Source organism: Pseudophryne corroboree, chromosome 3, assembly GCF_028390025.1.
Source record: "Pseudophryne corroboree isolate aPseCor3 chromosome 3, aPseCor3.hap2, whole genome shotgun sequence".
NCBI lineage: Eukaryota > Metazoa > Chordata > Amphibia > Anura > Myobatrachidae > Pseudophryne > Pseudophryne corroboree.
In genome coordinates, this window is record NC_086446.1 from 290,220,346 (window position 1) to 290,244,143 (window position 23,798).

The 23,798-nt window shown below is 48.0% G+C and overlaps 1 long non-coding RNA gene across 2 annotated transcripts in view; it reads right to left on the reverse strand.

The window, feature by feature from the left end:
* The window catches only part of LOC135055343 (uncharacterized), a 147,994-nt gene that overhangs the window by 33,541 nt on the left and 90,655 nt on the right, over positions 1–23,798 (reverse strand). Inside the window, exon 4 of one of the 2 annotated variants that reach the window (XR_010243721.1) lies at positions 21,377–23,026. The exons of the other annotated variant lie outside the window; for it this stretch is intronic. This is a non-coding gene — a long non-coding RNA (uncharacterized LOC135055343). Of the gene's footprint in view, positions 1–21,376; positions 23,027–23,798 lie in introns of those variants that run through there. 2 annotated transcript variants of the gene reach the window in all.

A 23,798-nucleotide genomic window follows, 5' to 3' on the forward strand; every position in this document is an offset into this window, starting at 1 on the left:
TGTGCTGTTTGGGGAGGGTTTTTTGGAAGGGACATCCTGCGTGACACTGCAGTGCCACTCCTAGATGGGCCCGGTGTTTGTGTCGGCCACTAGGGTCGCTTATCTTTCTCACACAGCTACCTCATTGCGCCTCTTTTTTTCTTTGCGTCATGTGCTGTTTGGGGAGGGTTTTTTGGAAGGGACATCCTGCGTGACACTGCAGTGCCACTCCTAGATGGGCCCGGTGTTTGTGTCGGCCACTAGGGTCGCTTATCTTTCTCACACAGTCAGCTACCTCATTGCGCCTCTTTTTTTCTTTGCGTCATGTGCTGTTTGGGGAGGGTTTTTTGGAAGGGACATCCTGCGTGACACTGCAGTGCCACTCCTAGATGGGCCCGGTGTTTGTGTCGGCCACTAGGGTCGCTAATCTTACTCACACAGCTACCTCATTGCGCCTCTTTTTTTCTTTGCGTCATGTGCTGTTTGGGGAGGGTTTTTTGGAAGGGACATCCTGCGTGACACTGCAGTGCCACTCCTAGATGGGCCCGGTGTTTGTGTCGGCCACTAGGGTCGCTTATCTTTCTCACACAGTCAGCTACCTCATTGCGCCTCTTTTTTTCTTTGCGTCATGTGCTGTTTGGGGAGGGTTTTTTGGAAGGGACATCCTGCGTGACACTGCAGTGCCACTCCTAGATGGGCCCGGTGTTTGTGTCGGCCACTAGGGTCGCTTATCTTTCTCACACAGTCAGCTACCTCATTGCGCCTCTTTTTTTCTTTGCGTCATGTGCTGTTTGGGGAGGGTTTTTTGGAAGGGACATCCTGCGTGACACTGCAGTGCCACTCCTAGATGGGCCCGGTGTTTGTGTCGGCCACTAGGGTCGCTAATCTTACTCACACAGCTACCTCATTGCGCCTCTTTTTTTCTTTGCGTCATGTGCTGTTTGGGGAGGGTTTTTTGGAAGGGACATCCTGCGTGACACTGCAGTGCCACTCCTAGATGGGCCCGGTGTTTGTGTCGGCCACTAGGGTCGCTTATCTTACTCACACAGCGACCTCGGTGCAAATTTTAGGACTAAAAATAATATTGTGAGGTGTGATGTGTTCAGAATAGGCTGAAAATGAGTGTAAATTATGTTTTTTGAGGTTAATAATACTTTGGGATCAAAATTACCCCCAAATTCTATGATTTAAGCTGTTTTTTAGGGTTTTTTGAAAAAAACACCCGAATCCAAAACACACCCGAATCCGACAAAAAAAATTCGGTGAGGTTTTGCCAAAACGCGGTCGAACCCAAAACACAGCCGCGGAACCGAACCCAAAACCAAAACACAAAACCCGAAAAATTTCCGGCGCTCATCTCTAATTGTGATGTCAAAGAGGTACGCTCTACCTTTCTGTATCTTAATGCATTCTGATGTCACAGAGCTTCTGTCTAGCTGCCTACTGCTGAATATGCTGTGATGTCACAGAGGTATTCTCTAGCTGTCCACAGATGAATGCACTGTGATGTCACAGAGGTACTGTCTAGCTGTTTCTTAATGCATGGTGATGTCACAGAGGTACTGTCTAGCTACTTGCAGCTTAATTACATAGATACATAGTTACATAGTCAGTGAGGTTGAAAAGAGGCAAAATGTCCATCGGGTTCAACTTCAACCTGTATTCTGCATTAATCTGTTTATTTTATAATGTGCATGCTGAAGTAATGGTTTAGTACCGATTTACAGCAATGATTCCTACCACTTCCAGATAATTTTAATGTCAATATGCTAAATGCTAAAGCCCTTGATACGTTTTCCTGTTAGAAATTTGTCCAATCCGTTTTTAAATGCGTTTATAGAGTCTACCATTACTACTTCCTCCAGCAGTGAGTTCCGAATCTTTATTCCCCTTACAGAGAAGAATGCATTGTGAGGTCACAGAGCTACACTCTAGCTGCCTGCAGCTGAATGCATTGTGATGTCACAGTGGTACTCTCTAGCTGCCTGCAGCTAAATGCCTGCATTGTGATATCACAGAAGTACCGTATAACTACCTGCTGCTAAATGCATTGTGATGTCAGAGAATTAATTTTTAGCTTCCTAAAGGTGAATGTATTGTGATCAGAGGCAGAACTCTGGGAGGCAACGGAGTCATCTGCCGCCGGGCTCCTGCTCTGAAGGGGGGCACCTCTGCTCCCATTCTGTGACACCATTGAATTAAGTTAATTGATAGCTGTTGCTGTCTTTTCAGTGGCCGACTTCCTCACTGGTCCCTGCACTTTACAAATCACACCCTCTTTATTATACTGAATATACTAATTTTACAAGTGTCATACCCAGGATTAGAAACCACAACCTATTACACTGGAAGCAGACACCTTACTGATGAAGCTGTTTGCTCCTGTATAGGAAATATGAGAAATGTAACTATATGAAGATACTTCTCTGACAATTACACGTAACTTCATATAGGGGGTCATTCCGAGTTGTTCGCTCGGTAAAAATCTTCACATCGCAGCGATTTTCCGCTTAATGCGCATGCGCAATGTCCGCACTGCGACTGCGCCAAGTAAATTTGCTATGCAGTTAGGAATTTTACTCACGGCTTTTTCTTCGTTCTGGCGATCGTAATGTGATTGACAGGAAATGGGTGTTACTGGGCGGAAACAGGCCGTTTTATGGTCGTGTGGGAAAAAACGCTACCGTTTCCGGAAAAAACGCAGGAGTGGCCGGAGAAACGGGGGAGTGTCTGGGCGAACGCTGGGTGTGTTTGTGACGTCAAACCAGGAACGACAAGCACTGAAATGATCGCAGATGCCGAGTAAGTCTGGAGCTACTCAGAAACTGCTACGAGGTGTGTAATCGCAATATTGCGAATACATCGTTCGCAATTTTAAGATGCTAAGATTCACTCCCAGTAGGCGGCGGCTTAGCATGAGCAAATCTGCTAAAATCCGCTTGCGAGCGAACAACTCGGAATGACCCCCATAGTTAGAATTCTCAAGCTTCCTCTACAGGAATAAATAGCTCCATCAGTAAAGTGTCTGCTGTCAGTGTAACAGGTCATGGGTTCTAATCCTGGGTATGACTGCTAAGAATTGTGTGGTTTAAAATAAAAGACAATTAAATGTGTAAATGCAGTATATAATTTTTTTCCAGAACACACTCTCTCTCTCTCTCTCTCTCTCTCTCTATATATATATATATATATATATATATATACACACACACACGCGCACATACATCCATATACTTATCTTAATATAGGAAATAGGGGGGCACCAATATTTATCTTGCCTCCGGGCGACTGTGACGAACTTACGCCACTGATTGTGATGTCACAAAGGTACTTTCTAGCTACCTGCAGCTGAATGCATTGTGAAGTCACAGAGGTACAGATGTGTCATCACACTCATAAAACTACGCCAGCAGGCTATTGTGCTGCTACTTCTGCGATCGCACCAATGGAAACTGTGTAATAAGACGGACTGTGGGCGCACAGCACCACGCTGCCCGTCTCTCTTAAGTGCCCCCCCTTCCCTCCCGTGTAATCGGGCAGTGGGAGAGTCGCTTCTCTGCTGCCTGCAGCCGTATTCATCACAATCCCATTGTGGAGTAGCGGGTGCATGCATATGCAGACGCCCGCTACAGAACACCATGCTACGATTAGGAGCCAGTGATGCATTCACATCCCAGGCAAATATGTGTGAGGACACATCTGTACTATCTAGCTGCCCCAGCTGTCTGCATTGTGATGTCACAGGGGTACTGTCTAGCTGCCTGCAGCTGATTGCATTGTGATGTCACAGAGGTAGTTTAGCTGCCTGCAGCTGAATGCATTGTGATGTCACAGAGGTACTGTTGATGTCACAGAGTTACTGTTTAGCTGACTGCAGCTAAAAGCATTGTGTCACATACTGTAGGTACTGTATAGCTACCTGCAGCTAATTGCACTGTGATGTCACAGAGGTAGTCTCTTCCTTTCTGTATCTTAATTAATTGTAATATCACAGAGCTACTGTCTATCTGCCTGAAGCTGAATCTATTGTGATGTCACAGAGGTACTTTTTAGATGCCCACAGCTGAATACATTGTGATGTCACAGAAGAGCTGTCTAGCTATCTGTATCTTAATGCATGGTGATGTCACAGAGGTACTGTCTAGCTACCTGCAGCTGAATGAATTGTGATGTCACAGAGGTACTGCCTAGCTGCCCACAGCTGACAGCATGACGATGTCACAGAGGTACTGTCTAAGTGCCTGCAACTGAATGCATTGTGATGCAGGGCCGTAACTAGGTGTGTTACATAGTGTGCCACTGCACATAGTGCTGCAGGGTAGGTAGCACTTCTTGGCAACACTTGTTAATTATCTATTTTAATTACTTTCACTTGCGGCTTCCCCTCTTTTTGAAGCCCAGCATCTCCTGACCTCCCCTGTCTCCTATCCCGACCCATTCTATCATTAATACTTATACAATATTCATAAACTTAAAATTGAGAGCTCTTTATTATTCAGTCATACTATTCTTTATTACAGTTCAAGATGCTGTCATACCCGGGAATCAAACCCATTGCTTGTGGCATTGCAGTCAGACAGTCTATTCATTGATCTATCTACCCTTGCGTAGAAAGCTGGAGAATTCTAACTTTTTGAAGCTTACCTTGTACTTTGTGAAAAAAATTATCAGCATTGCAGCTGAGCAGATCTATGTAGTGTTTGGCTGCAAGTGATTGGATGCGGATAATGTAATGGTTAGCATTACTGCCTCACAGCACTGAGGTCATGGGTTTAATTCTCAACATGACCATAACTATGTGGAGTTTGTATATTCTCCCCGTTCTTGCGTGGGTTTGCTCCAGTTTCCTCTCACACTCCAAAAAATATACTGGTAGGTTAATTGGCTTCCAACAAAATTAACCCTACAGTGAATGTGTGTGTGTATACATGTGGTAGGGAATATAGATTATAAGCTCCACTGGGGCAGGGACTGATGTGAATGGCCAAATATTCTCTGTGAAGTGCTGCAAAATATGTGTGTAGTAAATAAATAACTGGTAGTAATAATAATAATAATAATAATAATAATGTGTGGCTGCACACTACATAGATCTGTTCAATTGCAATGCTGATCATTTTTTTTAGAAAGTACAAGTACTGTAGCTTCATATAGTTCTCATACTTTTTATGCAGGATCAAATAGCTCAATCAGTAGGATGTTTGATTGGAATCCAACAGGTTATAGGTTTGATTCCTGTGTATAGCAGTATATTGAAATGTGTTATTTAATAAAGGGTATTGTAACTGAATAAAAACTAAAAACAAGCTCTCAGGTTAAGTGCAGGAATGTGGTATAAAGAAGATTTGTGTCCAAACCCTCTTACTTGCAGTGTTCTATAAATGTGTGTGTGTGTGTGTATATATATATATATATATATACACGCATACCAAAGTTGTTACCCGAAACAGCGTAGGACCAAATAAAGAAAATGCTGTTTTAATTCTCTCAAAGTCTGTGGAGTGTCGCCATCACTTCTACATATATATATATATATATAGATAGATAGATAGATAGATAGATAGATAGATAGATATTGTGAAATAAACCAGCACACCTTAGTAGCAGCAAACAGTTTACTGAATTTTCATTTTAAAGTGCAGCGTGCAAACATTGGTGCATATAGCTATACAAAGCAGATACTTAGCAGCTCAGTGCATTATGGCAGCTCAGTGCATTATGTGGGAAGGGGCATCATGGCATGGACTTTCCCTGGGATCGAATTTGTCATGCCTCTTCCCCATGAGGCATGTGTCTTGTGTCCCTATTGGAAATATGGGGGGGGGGGGGGGGGATTTATCTTTCTGGCACAGGGCGCTAAAGTATCTAGTTACAGCTCTGCTGCTTGCTAGAGGATTTGATTGTGGTGTACTCCAGGCAAATCAAGGGCATGATATAGGGGGTCATTCTGACCTGATTGCACGCTAGAATTTTTCACTGCGCTGCAATCAGGTTAGAACTGCGCATGCATATGCACCACAATGCGCAGGTGCGTCGTACGGGTACAAAGCGGATCGATGCTGAGCGATGGATTTAACGAAGAATCCATTCGCACAGCCGATCGCAAGGAGATTGACAGGAAGAAGGTGTTTGTGGGTGGCAACTGACAGTTTTCTGGGAGTGTTTGGAAAAACGCAGGTGTGTCTAAGCGTTTGCAGGACGGGTGTCTGACATCAATTCCGGGACCTGACAGGCTGAAGTGATCGCAGCAGCTGAGTAAGTTCTGAGCTACTCAGAACCTGCACAAAACTTTTTTGTAGTGCTCGGCTGCACATGCGATCGCACACTTGCAAAGCAAACATACACTCCCCTATAGACGGCGACTATCTGTTCGCAGCGCTGCAAAAAATAGCTAGCGGGCGATCAACTCAGAATGACCCCCATAATACTTATTTTGCCATCCAAGAAATTACTCAGAGAAATTATATTTTTTAAATATTGGATAACGCACCCAGTACTGTGAAATATTGTTACAATATTAGACGTCAGAAAAGGCGCACAGGCAGACTTCTTTTATACTGATTACGTAACTCTCTAGTCACTATATTGTCTTTGTATGTTATAGTAGGGTTGCATTATACTTGATTCTTAAGAGCAGCAAAGGAATGAAACCATTTGGGGACAAAAAAGAACTAAATGTGCATAGGTGCCTTTATATGCATCTTTCTGGTGCATTGACCCCAAATATATACTCAGACTGAAACTCATGGTACACGTGCGCCATTTTATATTTAATGCAGATTATATGCCTGGAATTAGGTGAATTTACGTTTCCGTCTAAGTGTGCATAGGACGCAATTCAGTCAACACGTGCTCACTGAAAGTTTGTCTATGTGATATTGCCAGTAACAGCCCAGTTACGCTTCTTCAGTGACAAGTGGATATGCGAATGAAATGTGCATATGCCTGGTTTTGGAGAATGTGCAATCAGAAAACACAAAAAGGTTCTCTTTATAATCAGGCAGACGCTAAATGCTGTTTCCTGACACTGATATATATATATTTTTTTATTATTACTTAAGGTAGAGATACAAAGCTGAGAGCCAGAGTTGACTATCTGTTACATTGGGCTCTATGGGCCTAATTCAGACCTGATCGTTGCTGTGCATTTTCGCACAGCAGCCAATCAGGTCTGAACTGCGCCAGCGCCGCAGTGCGCTTGGGCATGCCAGACAGCCGACGGCCATCTCAGCCCTGCGATCGCCTCTGCCTGAAAGGCAGAAGCAGTCGCTGGGCGGGCCGGCGGCATTTGGCTGGCGTTTTATGGGTGCGGCCCTGGCAACACAGGCATGCCCGGACCGTGAGGGGGGGGGGGGGGGGGGGGCGGGCCGGGCCGCGGCGGCTACATGACGTCACATGCAGCCGCTGCGACCCGGACAGCGATGAGTAGCTCCCTGCCAGGGGGCGGGCCGGCGGCAATTGGCTGCCGTTTTAGGGGCGCGGTCCGGGCAATGCAGGCATGGCTGGACCGGGCGGGGAGGCGGGCCGCGGTGGCTACATGACGTCACATGCAGCCGCTGCGACCCGGACAGGGATGAGTAGCTCCCTGCCAGCGAGCAGGAGCTGCGCTGGTAGGGAGCTACTCTTCAAGTACAAAACCATCGGCGCTGTGCGATACTTTTGTACTTGTGCGGCGTGGTAGGGCCCGACATGCGGGGCGGACTAGCCCTGTGCTGGGCGTCGCTTCACATGTCATGGAAGCTGATCATAGATGTGCTAAATTTAGCACATCTATGATCAGGTCTGAATTAGGCCCTATGGGGGGTCATCCCGAGTTGTTCGCTCGTTATTTTTTGCTCGCAACGGAGCGATTAGTCGCTAATGCGCATGCGCAATGTCTGCAGTGCGACTGCGCCAAGTAAATTTGCTATGCAGTTAGGAATTTTACTCACGGCATTACGAGGTTTTTTCTTCATTCTGGTGATCGTAATGTGATTGACAGGAAGTGGGTGTTTCTGGGCGGAAACTGGCCGTTTTATGGGAGTGTGTGAAAAAACGCTACAGTTTCTGGGAAAAACGCGGGAGTGGCTGGAGAAACGGAGGAGTGTCTGGGCGAACGCTGGGTGTGTTTGTGACGTCAAACCAGGAACGACAAGCACTGAACTGATCGCACTGGCAGAGTAAGTCTCGAGCTACTCAGAAACTGCACAGAGAAGTCTTTTCGCAATATTGCGAATCTTTCGTTCGCAATTTTAATAAGCTAAGATTCACTTCCAGTAGGCGGCAGCTTAGCGTGTGCAAAGCTGCTAAAAGCAGCTTGCGAGCGAACAACTCGGAATGACCCCCTATGTACGTGGAGATAAAGTAGCTCTTGATTCGCCTGTAATTGGAGGCAGCTATCCCATATTTATCAAAAACTTAGAGATTTGCTGGTTCAGATTTACTGAGTTCTTATTGACAAATTAGCGCACGGTTGGATTTATCCTGATTTTTCTTATTGGCTATCCAAAACATGTGACAAAACCCATTTTGAGATCTGAATAAATCAGGGTCAAATCCAAACCCTCACATTTCTACAAAAATTAGCCCCACCGAGGAGAGTGAACGTTCCTCCCAACTGAACTATGTGTAAAGCTGGATGGCAGATATATCGCAAGCCTTCGGTGGGTGTGTACCCCCAATATGTCTGTGAACAAAGTGACGTGGGTGTGGGTTAGGGTCCGGGGAGGGGGATTAAGAATAAGCACTAAGGGGAGTTAGGGTTAGGCGCTAGGGGTGGTGGTTAGCCATAGCTGTCACCCCTGTAGGGTAAGGGTAAAGGGGAGGGGTAGAATACTTACCTCATCCGGTTTCAGAATCGTCAGTGTTGTTTGGGATGCCACTGTCGGTCATGTGGCTGTGTAGCACAGATACTGTATATCGGTGCATCTGGCTGTGTATACGGCATATACTTGCGACAGGCACGGCCGGTGACTGACACTGCAACTGGGCATCCCAGTTGTGACGTGAGGCACAACACATCGTAAGTGTGTATCATACTTGCCTACTCTCCCGGAATGGCCGGGAGGCTCCCGAAAATAGGGTGACCCTCCCTCCCCCCGTCAGAACAGGCAAGTCTCCCGATTTCTGGGGTACCCCTGCCCGACCGCCCACTTAGCGAGTAAAGTGGGCGGTCCGGGCGGTCAATGACGCGATTCTTGTTGAATTGGGCCCCCTGCAGAATAATGCCAGTAATAGTGGTATTACACAGCAGGGGGCGTGGCTTAAATGACACAATCCATCAGCCATGCCCCCACCCCACTTCCGCCCCTATTCCACCTCTGGTCCGCCCCCCTCTACTCATCATGTCACTGACCCGCCCCCTGCTGAGCCGACCTGGCTGCTCTCTCCCGGAGAGAGCAGCCATAAAGTCGCTAAGTATGGTGTGTATGCACTTACTAATCAATAAATAGGTCGGCGGGTCGGCCACATGTGTGTACCCAGTTTAACTAACATCTCTCCTATGCAACTGCAGCAGTGACTGCCAGGAAGACTTACAAATAAAACACCTTTATTGACAACTGGCCAAATTGACAAAGAGCTCACTTCCTGCTTCTTCACTGTGGAGACTGGGAGGCAGGTAACAGCAGCTACAAGAAGTGAGGAAGGTGGCGCTGGAGACAGCTCATGGTAAGTGACAGGTCCCCTCAGTACATAGTTGCCTACCATCCCTCATTCTGCATTCTCCCTGAAATAGTAGCAATCTCCCTCACTCCCTAAAAAGTCCATTAATCTCCCTGATTGCACCTTATCCCCATTATGCAGCTATTACATTCTTGGGGTAAAAATAAATCAGAGATACATACATTGAAATGGGATCATTAGTGCCATTTCCCTGCATTGGTTATAAGGCACAATGATCCCTATAGCCACTTACAGTATATGGACATGGCCGGTTCTACACCATGTGGCGCCCAGTGCGAAAGTTTCCGCTGGCGCCCCCTCCCCCACTCGGCAAAACAATTTGTGCGCGCCTTTGGCGTGCGTCAAAAAGTAGGAGCGTGGCTTCATAGGGGAGGGGCGTGGCCACAGTTATGCCCCCATATTTGCCCCAAGTATTGTGCCCCCCAGTTGATTTGCCCCCTGTAGCTATGCCCCCTGTTGCTTTGCCCCCAGTAGTTGTGCCCTTTGTTGCTTTGCCCCAGTAGTTATGCCCTCTGCTGCTGTGCCCCCTGTTGCTTTGCCCCCAGTAGATTTGCCCCAGTAGTTGTGCCCCCTGTTGCTTTGCCCCAGTAGTTGTATCCCTGTCGCTGTGCCCCCAATAGTTGTGCACTCTGCTGCTGTGCCCCCTGTTGTGCCCTCTGTTGCTGTGCCCCATGTAGTGCCCTCTGTTGCTGTGCCCCCTGTTGCTGTGCCCCCAATAGTTGTGCCCTCTGCTGCTGTGCCCCCTGTTGCTGTGCCCCCAGTAGTTGTGTCCCCTGTCGCTGTGCCCCCAATAGTTGTGCCCTCTGCTGCTGTGCCCCCTGTTGCTGTGCCCCCAATAGTTGTGCCCTCTGCTGCTGTGCCCCCTGTTGTGCCCTCTACTGCTATGCCCCCTGTTGTGCCCTCTGCTGCTGTGCCCCCATTGCTGTGCCAATAGTTGTGCCCTCTGCTTTGCCCCAGTAGTTGTATCCCTGTCGCTGTGCCCCCAAAAGTTGTGCTCTCTGCTGCTGTGCCACCTGTTGTGCCCTCTGTTGCTGTGCCCCCTGTAGTGCCCTCTGTTGCTGTGCCCCCAATAGTTGTGCCCTCTGCTGCTGTGCCCCCTGTTGCTGTGCCCCCAGTAGTTGTGTCCCCTGTCGCTGTGCCCCCAATAGTTGTGCCCTCTGCTGCTGTGCCCCCTGTTGCTGTGCCCCCAATAGTTGTGCCCTCTGCTGCTGTGCCCCCTGTTGTGCCCTCTGCTGCTGTGCCCCCTGTTGTGCCCTCTGCTGCTGTGCCCCCATTGCTGTGCCAATAGTTGTGCCCTCTGGTGCTGTGCCCCCTGTCAAACACACACAAAAATAAAAAAAACAATACTTACCACTGCTCCGCTCCTGCTTCCCGACCGCTCTACTGCTGCTCCGTCTGGCCGCCGCAGCTCCTCTCTATGGGAGAGACGTCATGACGTCTCTCCCATAGCAGACTGTCACTGGTGCCGGCTGCAGCGGACGCCCACACAGCCCACGGCATCCGCTGCAGCCGGGGAGCGGGGTGCGGGTAGGCGGCGGTGCCTGCGGGGTGACTGCGACCACGCCCCGGGCGCAGGCACTTCTTGCCCGCACCAAGAACCGCTCCTGTATATGGAACCTCTTGTAAAACACAATACACAAACAAATCCTGCAAAATATCAGTGTCTTTTCTTCAACAAATAGATCTTACTAACTTTGGGGCTCATTTACATTTGGATTTAAGTCATTTTCATGACACGCCTCTCAGATGTAGCAGTACGCGCCCGCGCAGATAGGTGTCACTATCCCTGAAATGCTTTTTCAAACGTAGGCAAGTATGCCTCAGTAATAGCTGGTTTACTTAGCGCTGACATGAGTGCCTATGGCAGTGTGAGACTCTGGTATGCTGTTAGCGCTAGCAGGCTGAAGGTAGAAAAATCCCTTTACATGTCAACAAGCGATACCTTTAGTACATATTGGCCCTCATTCCGAGTTGATCGGTCGCAAGGCGATTTTAGCAGAGTTACACACGCTAAGCCGCCGCCTACTGGGAGTGAATCTTAGCTTCTTAAAATTGCGACCGATGTATTCGCAATATTGCGATTACTAACTACTTAGCAGTTTCAGAGTAGCTCCAGACTTACTCTGCCTGTGCGATCATTTCAGTGCTTGTCGTTCCTGGTTGACGTCACAAACACACCCAGCGTTCGCCCAGGCACTCCCACCGTTTCCCCGGCCACTCCTGCGTTTTTTCCGGAAACGGTAGCGTTTTCATCCACACGCCCTTGAAACGCCGTGTTTCCGCCCAGTAACACCCATTTCCTGTCAATCACATTACGATCGCCGGAGCGAAGAAAAAGCCGTGAGTAAAAATACTTTCATCATAGTAAAGTTACTTGGCGCAGTCGCAGTGCGAACATTGCGCATGCGTACTAAGCGGATTTTCACTGCGATGCGATGAAAAATACCGAGCGAACAACTCGGAATGAGGGCCATTGACAAGCAATATGTACATGGATTTTCTCTGTCTTAATTGTTTGGCCCCCCTTATCTCCCCTTAGTATTTGGACCTCAGAATGATTGATGGAGGAAACTATGAGGTGAATCGGATGATGGGATTAAGGAATGAAGGATTATAGGGGGAGATTCAGTTAGCTGCAGGAACTCCATGCACTATTCCCCAGAGGCTGGATTTTTCTGCCCAGCCTCAGCAGCTGCAAGGAAAATCAGTGTTAAATGCACCGCTCTGCATTTAGGGGGTCATTTCGGCCCGATCGCTCGCTGCAGTTTGTCGCAGTTTTGTGCGCCGGCGCATGGCAGCTTTCGTTACCTAGCGATCGCCTCTGAGACAGAGGCGGTCGCTGGGCGGGAGGGGGCTGAACGCAGGGCCGGATTAAACCTTGGGGGTGCCCGGGGCACTTAAGACAAGGGGTGCCCCAGGGGAAGGAGAGGGAGTATATTTTAGATTGTGCATACCCCCCAACATGACTCATTCCAGGAGGGACAAAATGCTCTCAACCTGGACTTCCTTCTTAATATCTGATTGGTGTCACCTGTGTTGAATTATTTAATAGATAAGAAAGGTGTTTCACCACAGGTGATTGTAATCATAACTTAAGATAGCATGTTATACCTCCAGGACTGGGTCACGTTGTATGAATTGTGTATATTAAATTTCTCTGACGTCCTAGTGGATGCTGGGAACTCCGTAAGGACCATGGGGAATAGCGGGCTCCGAAGGAGACTGGGCACTCTAAGAAAGAATTAGGACTACCTGGTGTGCACTGGCTCCTCCCTCTATGCCCCTCCTCCAGACCTCAGTTAGAATCTGTGCCCGGCTCGAGCTGGATGCACACTAGGGGCTCTCCTGAGCTTCTAGAAAAGAAAGTATATTTAGGTTTTTTATTTTCAGTGAGATCTGCTGGCAACAGACTCACTGGTACGAGGGACTTAGGGGAGAGAAGCGAACCTACCTGCTTGCAGCCAGCTTGGGCTTCTAGGCTACTGGACACCATTAGCTCCAGAGGGATCGAACACAGGCCCAGCCTCGGTCGTCCGGTCCCGCGCCGCCGTCCCCCTTGCAGAGCCAGAAGCAAGAAGAACGTCCAGGAAATCGGCGGCTGAAGACTCCGGTCTTCATTAAGGTAGCGCACAGCACTGCAGCTGTGCGCCATTGCTCCCCATGCACACCTCACACTCCGGTCACTGATGGGTGCAGGGCGCTGGGGGGCGGCGCCCTGGGCTGCAATAAGATTACCTTACATTGGCAAAAATACACATAATATAGTCATTAAGACTATATATGTGTAAAATCCCCTGCCATATATCCATGAAAAAAGCGGGAGAAGTCCGCCGTGAAGGGGGCGGGGCTATCTCCCTCAGCACACTGGCGCCATTTCCTCTCACAGCTGCGCTGGAAGGACGCTCCCCAGGCTCTCCCCTGCAGTTTCCAGGCTCAATAGGGTAAAAAAGAGAGGGGGGGCACTAAATTTAGGCGCAAATACATATATATATAGCTGCTATAGGGTAAAATCACTCATTATAGTGTACATCCCTGTGATTTATAGCGCTGTGGTGTGTGCTGGCATACTCTCTCTCTGTCTCCCCAAAGGACTTTGTGGGGTCCTGTCCTCAGTCAGAGCATTCCCTGTGTGTGTGCGGAGTGTCGGTACGGCTGTGTCGACATGTTTGATGAGGAGGCTTATGTGGAGGCGGAGCAGGTGCCGATAAATGTGATGTCACCCCCTGCGGGGTCGACACCTGAGTGGATGGTTATGTGGAAGGAATTACGTGACAGTGTCGACTCCTTACATAAGAGGTTTGATGACATAGCAGATGTGGGACAGCCTGCTTCTCAGTCCGTGCCCGCCCAGGCGTCTCAAAAGCCATCAGGGGCTCAAAAACGCCCGCTACCTCAGATGGCAGACACAGATGTCGACACGGATACTGACTCCAGTGTCGACGACGATGAGACTAGTGTACATTCCAATAGGGCCATCCGTTACATGATTACGGCAATGAAAAATGTGTTGCACATTTCTGACATTAACCCTGGTACCACAAAAAAGGGTATTATGTTTGGGGAGAAAAAGCAACCTGTGGTTTTTCCCCCTTCTGAAGAGTTAAATGAAGTGTGTGATGAAGCATGGGTTTCCCCCGATAAGAAACTGGTAATTTCCAAAAAGTTACTTAGGGCGTACCCTTTCCCGCCAGAGGATAGGATACGTTGGGAGACATCCCCTAGGGTGGATAAAGCGCTCACACGCTTGTCAAAGAAGGTGGCACTACCGTCTCCGGATACGGCCGCCCTAAAGGAGCCTGCGGATAGAAAGCAGGAGGCTATCCTGAAGTCTGTATATACACACTCAGGTATTATACTGAGACCGGCTATTGCTTCAGCATGGATGTGCAGTGCTGCAGCTGCGTGGTCAGATTCCCTGTCTGATAACATTGATACTCTTGACAGGGACACTATATTGCTAACAGTAGAGCATATTAAAGACGTAGTCTTATACATGAGAGATGCACAGAGGGATATTTGCCAACTGGCATCTAGAATAAATGCAATGTCCATTTCTGCCAGGAGAGTATTATGGACTCGGCAGTGGACAGGTGATGCGGATTCTAAAAGGCACATGGAGGTTTTGCCTTACAAGGGTGAGGAATTGTTTGGGGATGGTCTCTCGGACCTCGTTTCCACAGCGACGGCTGGGAAGTCAACATTTTTACCCCATGTTCCCTCACAGCCAAAGAAAGCACCGTATTATCAGGTACAGTCCTTTCGGCCCCAGAAAGGCAAGCGGGTTAGAGGCGCGTCCTTTCTGCCCAGAGGTAGGGGGAAAAAGCTGCACCAAACAGCAAGTTCCCTGGAACAAAAGTCCTCTCCCGCTTCCTCTAAGTCCACCGCATGACGCTGGGGCTCCACAGGTGGAGCCAGGTGCGGTGGGGGCCCGTCTCCGGAACTTCAGCGACCAGTGGGTTCGCTCACGGGTGGATCCCTGGATTCTACAAGTGGTATCTCAGGCGTACAAGCTGGAATTCGAGACGTCTCCCCCTCGCCGTTTCCTCAAATCAGCCTTGCCAACTACTCCCCTAGACAGGGAGGCGGTGCTGGAGGCGATTCACAAGCTGTACTCCCAGAAGGTGATAACCAAAGTACCCCTCCTTCAACAGGGACGGGGTTACTATTCCACAATGTTTGTGGTACCGAAACCGGACGGTTCGGTGAGACCCATTTTAAATTTGAAATCCTTGAACACTTATATAAGAAGGTTCAAGTTCAAAATGGAATCGCTCAGGGCGGTTATTGCAAGCCTGGACGAAGGGGATTACATGGTATCACTGGACATCAAGGATGCTTACCTGCATGTCCCCATTTACCCTCCTCACCAGGAGTACCTCAGATTTGTGGTACAGGACTGTCATTACCAATTCCAGACGTTGCCGTTTGGTCTGTCCACGGCACCGAGGGTATTTACCAAGGTAATGGGCGAAATGATGATACTCCTTTGAAAAAAGGGAGTTCTGATTATCCCGTACCTGGAAGATCTCCTTATAAAGGCGAGGTCCAGGGAACAGTTGTTGATCGGAGTAGCACTAGCTCGGGAAGTGCTACAACAGCACGGCTGGATCCTGAATATTCCAAAGTCGCAGCTGGTTCCTACAACGCATCTACTGTTCCTGGGGATGGTTCTGGACACAGAACAGAAAAAGGTGTTTCTCCCGGAGGAGAAGGCCAAGGAGTTGTCATCTCTAGTCAGAGACCTCCTAAAACCAAAACAGGTGTCGGTGCACCACTGCACGCGAGTCCTGGGAAAGATGGTAGCTTCTTACGAAGCAATTCCATTCTGAAGGTTCCATGCAAGGATCTTTCAGTGGGATCTGTTGGACAAGTGGTTCGGATCTCATCTTCAGATGCATCGGCGGATAACCCTGTCTCCAAGGACCAGGGTGTCGCTGTTGTGGTGGCTGCAGAGTGCTCATCTTCTAGAAGGCCGCAGATTCGGCATACAGGACTGGGTCCTGGTGACCACGGATGCCAGCCTTCGAGGTTGCGGGGCAGTCACACAGGGAAGAAGCTTCCAAGGACTATGGACGAGTCAGGAGACTTCCCTACACATAAATATTCTGGAACTAAGGGCCATTTACAATGCCCTAAGTCAGGCAAGACCCCTGCTTCAACACCAGCCGGTGCTGATCCAGTCAGACAACATCACGGCGGTCGCCCATGTAAACCGTCAGGGCGGCACAAGAAGCAGGATGGCGATGGCAGAAGCCACAAGGATTATCCGATGGGCGGAAAATCATGTGTTAGCACTGTCAGCAGTGTTCATTCCGGGAGTGGACAACTGGGAAGCAGACTTCCTCAGCAGGCACGACCTCCACCCGGGAGAGTGGGGACTTCATCCAGAAGTCTTCCAAATGATTGTACACCGTTGGGAAAGGCCACAGGTGGACATGATGGTGTCCCGCCTCAACAAAAAGCTAAAAAGATATTGCGCCAGGTCAAGGGACCGTCAGGCGGTAGCTGTGGACGCTCTGGTGACACCGTGGGTGTACCAGTCGGTTTATGTGTTCCCTCCTCTGCCTCTCGTACCCAAGGTACTGAGAATAATAAGAAGGAGAGGAGTAAGAACTATACTTGTGGTTCCGGATTGGCCAAGAAGAGCTTGGTACCCAGAACTTCAAGAAATTATCTCAGAGGACCCATGGCCTCTGCCGCTCAGACAGGACCTGCTGCAGCAGGGGCCCTGTCTGTTCCAAGACTTACCGCGGCTGCGTTTGACGGCATGGCGGTTGAACACCGGATCCTAAAAGAAAAGGGCATTCCGGAGGAAGTCATTCCTACGCTGATTAAAGCTAGGAAAGATGTGACCGTAAGACATTATCACCGCATATGGCGAAAATATGTTGCTTGGTGTGAGGCCAGAAAGGCCCCAACGGAGGAATTTCAGCTCGGTCGATTTCTGCACTTCCTACAGTCAGGGGTGACTATGGGCCTAAAATTGGGTTCCATTAAGGTCCAGATCTCGGCTCTGTCGATTTTCTTCCAAAAAGAACTGGCTTTACTGCCTGAAGTTCAGACTTTTGTTAAAGGAGTGCTGCATATTCAGCCCCCTTTTGTGCCTCCAGTGGCACCGTGGGATCTCAACGTGGTGTTGGATTTCCTAAAGTCACATTGGTTTGAGCCACTTAAAACCGTGGAGCTAAAATACCTCACGTGGAAAGTGGTCATGCTGTTGGCTTTGGCGTCGGCCAGACGTGTATCAGAATTGGCGGCTTTGTCTTGTAAAAGCCCTTATCTGATTTTTCATATGGATAGGGCGGAATTGAGGACTCGTTCCCAATTCCTTCCTAAGGTGGTTTCAGCTTTTCATGTGAACCAACCTATTGTGGTGCCTGCGGCTACTCGGGACTTGGAGGATTCCAAGTTACTGGACGTAGTCAGGGCCCTGAAAATATATGTTTCCAGGACGGCTGGAGTCAGGAAAACTGATTCGCTATTTATCCTGTATGCACCCAACAAGCTGGGTGCTCCTGCTTCAAAGCAGACTATTGCTCGCTGGATCTGTAGCACGATTCAACTTGCACATTCTGCGGCTGGACTGCCGCATTCTAAATCTGTAAAAGCCCATTCCACAAGGAAAGTGGGCTCTTCTTGGGCGGCTGCCCGAGGGGTCTCGGCTTTACAACTTTGCCGAGCTGCTACTTGGTCGGGTTCAAACACATTTGCAAAATTCTACAAGTTTGATACCCTGGCTGAGGAGGACCTTGAGTTTGCTCATTCGGTGCTGCAGAGTCATCCGCACTCTCCCGCCCGTTTGGGAGCTTTGGTATAATCCCCATGGTCCTTACGGAGTTCCCAGCATCCATTAGGACGTCAGAGAAAATAAGAATTTACTCACCGGTAATTCTATTTCTCGTAGTCCGTAGTGGATGCTGGGCGCCCATCCCAAGTGCGGATTGTCTGCAATACTTGTATATAGTTATTGCCTAACTAAAGGGTTATTGTTATGAGCCATCTGTTCGTGAGGCTCAGTTGTTGTTCATACTGTTAACTGGATATAGTATCACGAGTTGTACGGTGTGATTGGTGTGGCTGGTATGAGTCTTACCCGGGATTCCAAATCCCTTCCTTATTGTGTCAGCTCTTCCGGGCACAGTTTCCCTAACTGAGGTCTGGAGGAGGGGCATAGAGGGAGGAGCCAGTGCACACCAGGTAGTCCTAATTCTTTCTTAGAGTGCCCAGTCTCCTTCGGAGCCCGCTATTCCCCATGGTCCTTACGGAGTTCCCAGCATCCACTACGGACTACGAGAAATAGAATTACCGGTGAGTAAATTCTTATTTTAATCCAATGGGGTATATTAGATTTAAACTAATAGTTGAATAATGCCAGGTTACATAAGACTCAGGCACCCAGGCAGGGAGGAGAAGCTGGGATCCCTGTGTCACTTACAGCTCTCTCCACAATCCTCTCTCTCCTCTGGTCGGAAAGCTCAATCGGTAGCTCATAAAACCTGATACTCTACCTGCAATGCATACTGCCCTGCTCGCATTCTGTACTGCCCTACTCGCATTCTGGCTGTCTGGTTCTGCTACTGCGTGAGAGGGAAAGCTAGCAATGTCGGTGTGCTCTGGCTGGGGGGCCCCCTAACAAAGGGGGGCCCAGGGTACTGTATGCCCTGTGTCCCCCCTTAATCTGGCTATGGCTGAACGGCGGCGTTAAGCAGGCGTGGCCGGACCGTTGGGGGGGTGGGCCACGGCGGCTGCTTGACGTCTCACGCAGCGACGAACAACTCCCGGCCAGCCGCAGGAGCTGCGCTGGCCGGGAGTTACTCCTCAAATACAAAGGCATCGCCACTGTGCAATGCGTTTGTATTTGTGCGGGGGGCGACACTGGCATGCAGGGGCGGACTAGCCCTGCGCTGGGTGTCCCCCGGCATGTCAGGGATGATGATCGTAGCTGTGCTAGATTTAGCACAGCTACGATCAACTCGGAATTACCCCCTTAATGTACAGAGAAACACATTAGATTCTGCATTTTACGCGCAGGGTTTCAGCACGTCAACCCAGGGTTTGCCATGCAGAGAAAAATGCAGAATAACTGTACAGCCTGCACGGCCGACAGCGAGGGTCGTTAATGACCCGCGGGGGCGCATCGTTCGTCATAGCCGGCATACGCACTTGCCGAGAAAGTAAACGACGTCGCTCAGGAAGGCTGAAAATGAGCAACGTCATTTACTTTTTCTGCAAATGTGTTTGCACCTCTACAGTACTTATTTTTAGTGTTGTGTAAATATTTAGAAACTCTGTTGGTAAGGTATGATTCAGTTTGTTTTTTCTTTAAACTTATCTATACTTTACTTAAAAGGTCCACTGCGTATTTATTATCTACTAGCTGGAGTACCCGGCGTTGCCCGGGATTTTAAGAATATTTATTTACAAAAATGTATTTAAATATTAAACAGACAGTATAAATAACATAGTATAAAAAGCATGTAAAATGTTATACACATCAATAAAATGAAAAGCCAATTTAAAAATAGCACAGCACATTATGTATCTCCTGATATACTCTGTGCTGCTGGGGGCTGTGTTATTTCCACTATATAACTCTCAGTGTGTGGGTTTGTGCTACCTGCATTCCCCTCCTCACATCATGTCACTGCCCCTGTCACATGGAGCCCTGTCATCACTGACATATCATGCATGTCCTGATATAGGCCCTCATTCCGAGTTGTTCGCTCGCAAGGCGAATGTAGCAGAGTTACACACGCTAAGCCGCCGCCTACTGGGAGTGAATCTTAGCTTCTTAAAATTGCGACCGACGTACGCGCAATATTGCGATTACAAACGAGTTAGCAGTTTCAGAGTAGCTTCAGACTTACTCTGCCTGTGCGATCAGTTCAGTGCTTTTCGTTCCTGGTTGACGTCACAAACACACCCAGCGTTCGCCCAGGCACTCCCACCGTTTCTCCGGCCACTCCTGCGTTTTTTCCGGAAACGGTAGCGTTTTCAGCCACACGCCCCTGAAACGCCGTGTTTCCGCCCAGTAACACCCATTTCCTGTCAATCACATTACGTTCGCCGGAGCGAAGAAAAAGCCGTGAGTAAAAATACTTTCTTCATAGTAAAGTTACTTGGCGCAGTCGCAGTGCGAACATTGCGCATGCGTACTAAGCGGATTTTCACTGCGATGCGATGAAAAATACCGAGCGAACAACTCGGAATGAGGGCCATAGTCTGTGCTGCTGGCCCACCCCTAGGGGTGCTAGTGGTGTGTTATCCCCACAGTGTTTGTTCCCAAAGTTTAAGTAATATGTGTACAAAGTTTGGTGTAAATTGCTCCAGGCCTTCCACAGTTATGCTGTCTGCTGACATACTCTGTGCTGCTGTCCCAACCCTAGGTGTGCTAGGGGTGTCTGACCCCCGCAGTGTTTGTTTCTCGAGTGTAAGTCATGTGTACCAAGTTTGTTGTAAATTGGTCTAATAATTTGAGAGTTATGCTGTCTCCTGAAATACTCTGTGCCGCTGTCCCACCACTAGGGGTGTCTAACCCCCACAGAGTTTGTTCCACGATTTTAAGTCAGATGTGTACCAAGTTTGGTGTAAATTGCTCCAGGCCCTCCACAGGTTTGCTGTCTCCGAAAATACTCTGTGCTGCTGTCCCACCCCTAGGGGTACTAGGGGTGTCGGACCCCCACAGTGTTTGTTCACCGAGTGTAAGTCATATGTGTACCAAGTTTGTTGTAAATTGGTCTAGCCATTCGGGAGTTATGCTGTCTCCTGAAATACTCTGTGCCACTGTCCCACCGCTAGGGGTGTCTAACCCCCACAGAGTTTGTTCCAAGATTTTAAGTCAGATGTGTACCAAATTTGGTGTAAATTGATCCAGGCCAGCCACAGTTTTGGTGTCTGCTGACATACTCTGTGCTGCTGTCCCACCCCTAAAGGTGCTAGGTGTGTCTTCCTCCCACAGTGTTTGTTGGCAGATTGGAAGGCATATGTGTACCAATTTTTTAGTACATTGCTCCAGGAATTTCGGAGTTATGCTGTCTCCTGATATACTCTGTGCTGCTGTCTGCCCCCCTAGGGGTGCTATGGATTTCAAATTGTTTTAGTTGCCTCCGCCATGTTTTAATACGCTTGTACGTAAAATTTCACGATCTTCGTTTGTAAACTGTGGATTTGTATAGAAATACAATACAGAAGGACAAATTTTATTTTTACATATAAGATTTTCAATGTATTCTGAATAAAACTGCCCCATCAAAAATTGTTGTATCTGAGAATACTTAGGTTATTTTCTACACTCACATACTGTACATGGGGGGAAATTTAGACCTGATCGGTAGGCCGCGTTTTCGTACAGCCTGCGATCAGGTCTAAACTGCGCATGCATATGCACTGCAATGCGCAGGCGCGCCGCATGTGTACAAAGCGGATCGCTGCTCACCGATGGGTTTGTGCAAAGGATCCATTCGCATGAGCGTTCGCTAGGAGATTGACAGGAAGAAGGCGTTTGTGGGTGGCAACTGACCATTTTCTGGGAGTGGTTGGAAAAACACAGGAATTCCCAAGCGTTTGCAGGGCGGGTGTCTGATGTCAATTCCGGTCCCGGACAGGCTGAAGTGATCGCAGCTGCTGAGTAAATCCTGAACTGTGCAGAGACTGCACAAAATCTGTTTGTACAGCTCTGCTACACAGGCGTTTGCACACTTGCACAGCTAAAATACCTGTGGGCGGCAACTATCTGCTTGCAGCAGTGCAAAAATCATTTTCTAGCGATCAGGTCTGAATTAGCCTCATGATCCTTTGCACAATAGTTTTTCTCCCAGATTATTTGGTTTACAAAATCTGTTTTGCAAAAGAAATTAACATCAGCCTATCTAAAATCCCCAAAATATTAAGAACAATTTATTATTAGAATTATAATGGTCAGGTATGTGACATAAGAATAAGTCATGTACGTGACATTATTATTTTGTTTTATTTTCTCACTAGAAAGCAACGTTTTCTATTTTCTGATATTAATAAAATTCATTAGTAGCAATTTCCTATTTAGATCACCCTGAGGAAGGATATCAAATCCGAAACGCGTTGGTGTTTTTATACCCTAGGCCAGTGGATCCCAAACTTTTGTGAGTCACGGCACCCTGGATTGTCAGATTTTTTTTCACGGCACCCCTAGGCCACAATTTTCTTATTGAGAAATTTCGAAAAAAATATTAGATTAAGTAAATTATGTTTATATGTCATCCTTAGGGTCAGTTGTGTGGTGAGGGACAAGATTTGCTTCTGTTTGTCCACATATTTTATAACTGGAAGCCATCAGCACTGGTTTTGCCTATTAAATTGACAATAAATAGTTTGAATTGGTCCTTGACCACCAACCTGAGGCACCCCTGCAAGTGTCCCGCGGCACGGCACTCTATATTATATAGAAGTTTGCCGAATAAGTGGCAAACGTGGTGCTTTATACCTGAGGGTGCACGGTGGAGCAAACCAGAAGCCTATTTTGGGTCATTTTCTGTGTTTGGGTTTATGTTTTTATCGTTTTTGTGGATATACCTATTTAATTGAGAATAAATATCTGTTTATTGTTGGATATCCGTCAAAAATATCTTTTTACCCACATTGTGATGAGAGAGCGATTACTGTCTGGAACGAGGAAGGAGTGAAAGAAACCTTTCCATGCACACAGGGAACCTCTAAGAGGTGAGTGTCCATTACAAGGTCAAGGACGAGTGGCTGTCCAGCTTTATGATAAGCATTGTATGGAGAATGAAAAGAAACCTTTTGATGCATATACTCTGTTCAAAGAGGTCAGTTGAAAGGTGCGAAACATAGGTTGGAAGATTGTGGTCTTTGAGGTTGCTCTGGTTGGAAGGAAGAATATTGTCTGCTGAAAGAATCGATTAAGGACAAAAGAAATTAAGGATAGAATATAGTGTCAAGCAGCGCCTTTGTATTACTTCATTTTTGTATTGTGTTTTCTATTTTCTGATATTAATAAAATTCATTAGTAGCAATTTCCTATTTAGATCACATTGGGGAAATATGTATATACGGCAGACTCACAGGCATCATGTATTGCTGCCGGAATTGCGCTGATGCCTGTGAGCCTGTGACATAGAGGCTATTACAGTACATTTCCCCCATGCTGTTTAAAGCATACTTGCCTACTCTCCCAAAACAGGTGGGAGGCTCACGAAAATCGGGTGGCGCTCCCAGCCTCCCCGAAGTGGGCAAGTCTCCCGGCTGAATCGCGTCATCGTGGCCCCATCCCCTACGTTGCGTGTATTCCTGGAAATCACTGTAATGTAGCATTTCGTATGCAGATACAGCCACAGTCGCACAGGCATTCTGCATATCATTTTAATCAGCAGAAGCTGCTTGTGCATCCTACCCATATAGTAATGCAAATAATATGCATTTTCATAAACAAAAGGTGGCCGACGTTAGCAGAGCTGTCAGCTGACTCACGCCAGGCATCTCCTGCAGAACTAGCGGCGGTGCTAGGCGGCACCTGCCAAAATCTTGCCTAGGGCATCATATTGGTTAGGGCCGGTTCTGGCAGTTGGGCAAAACCATGGGGGTAATTCCAAGTTGATCGCAGCAGGAAATTTTTTAGCAGTTGGGCAAAACCATGTGCACTGCAGGGGGGACAGATATAA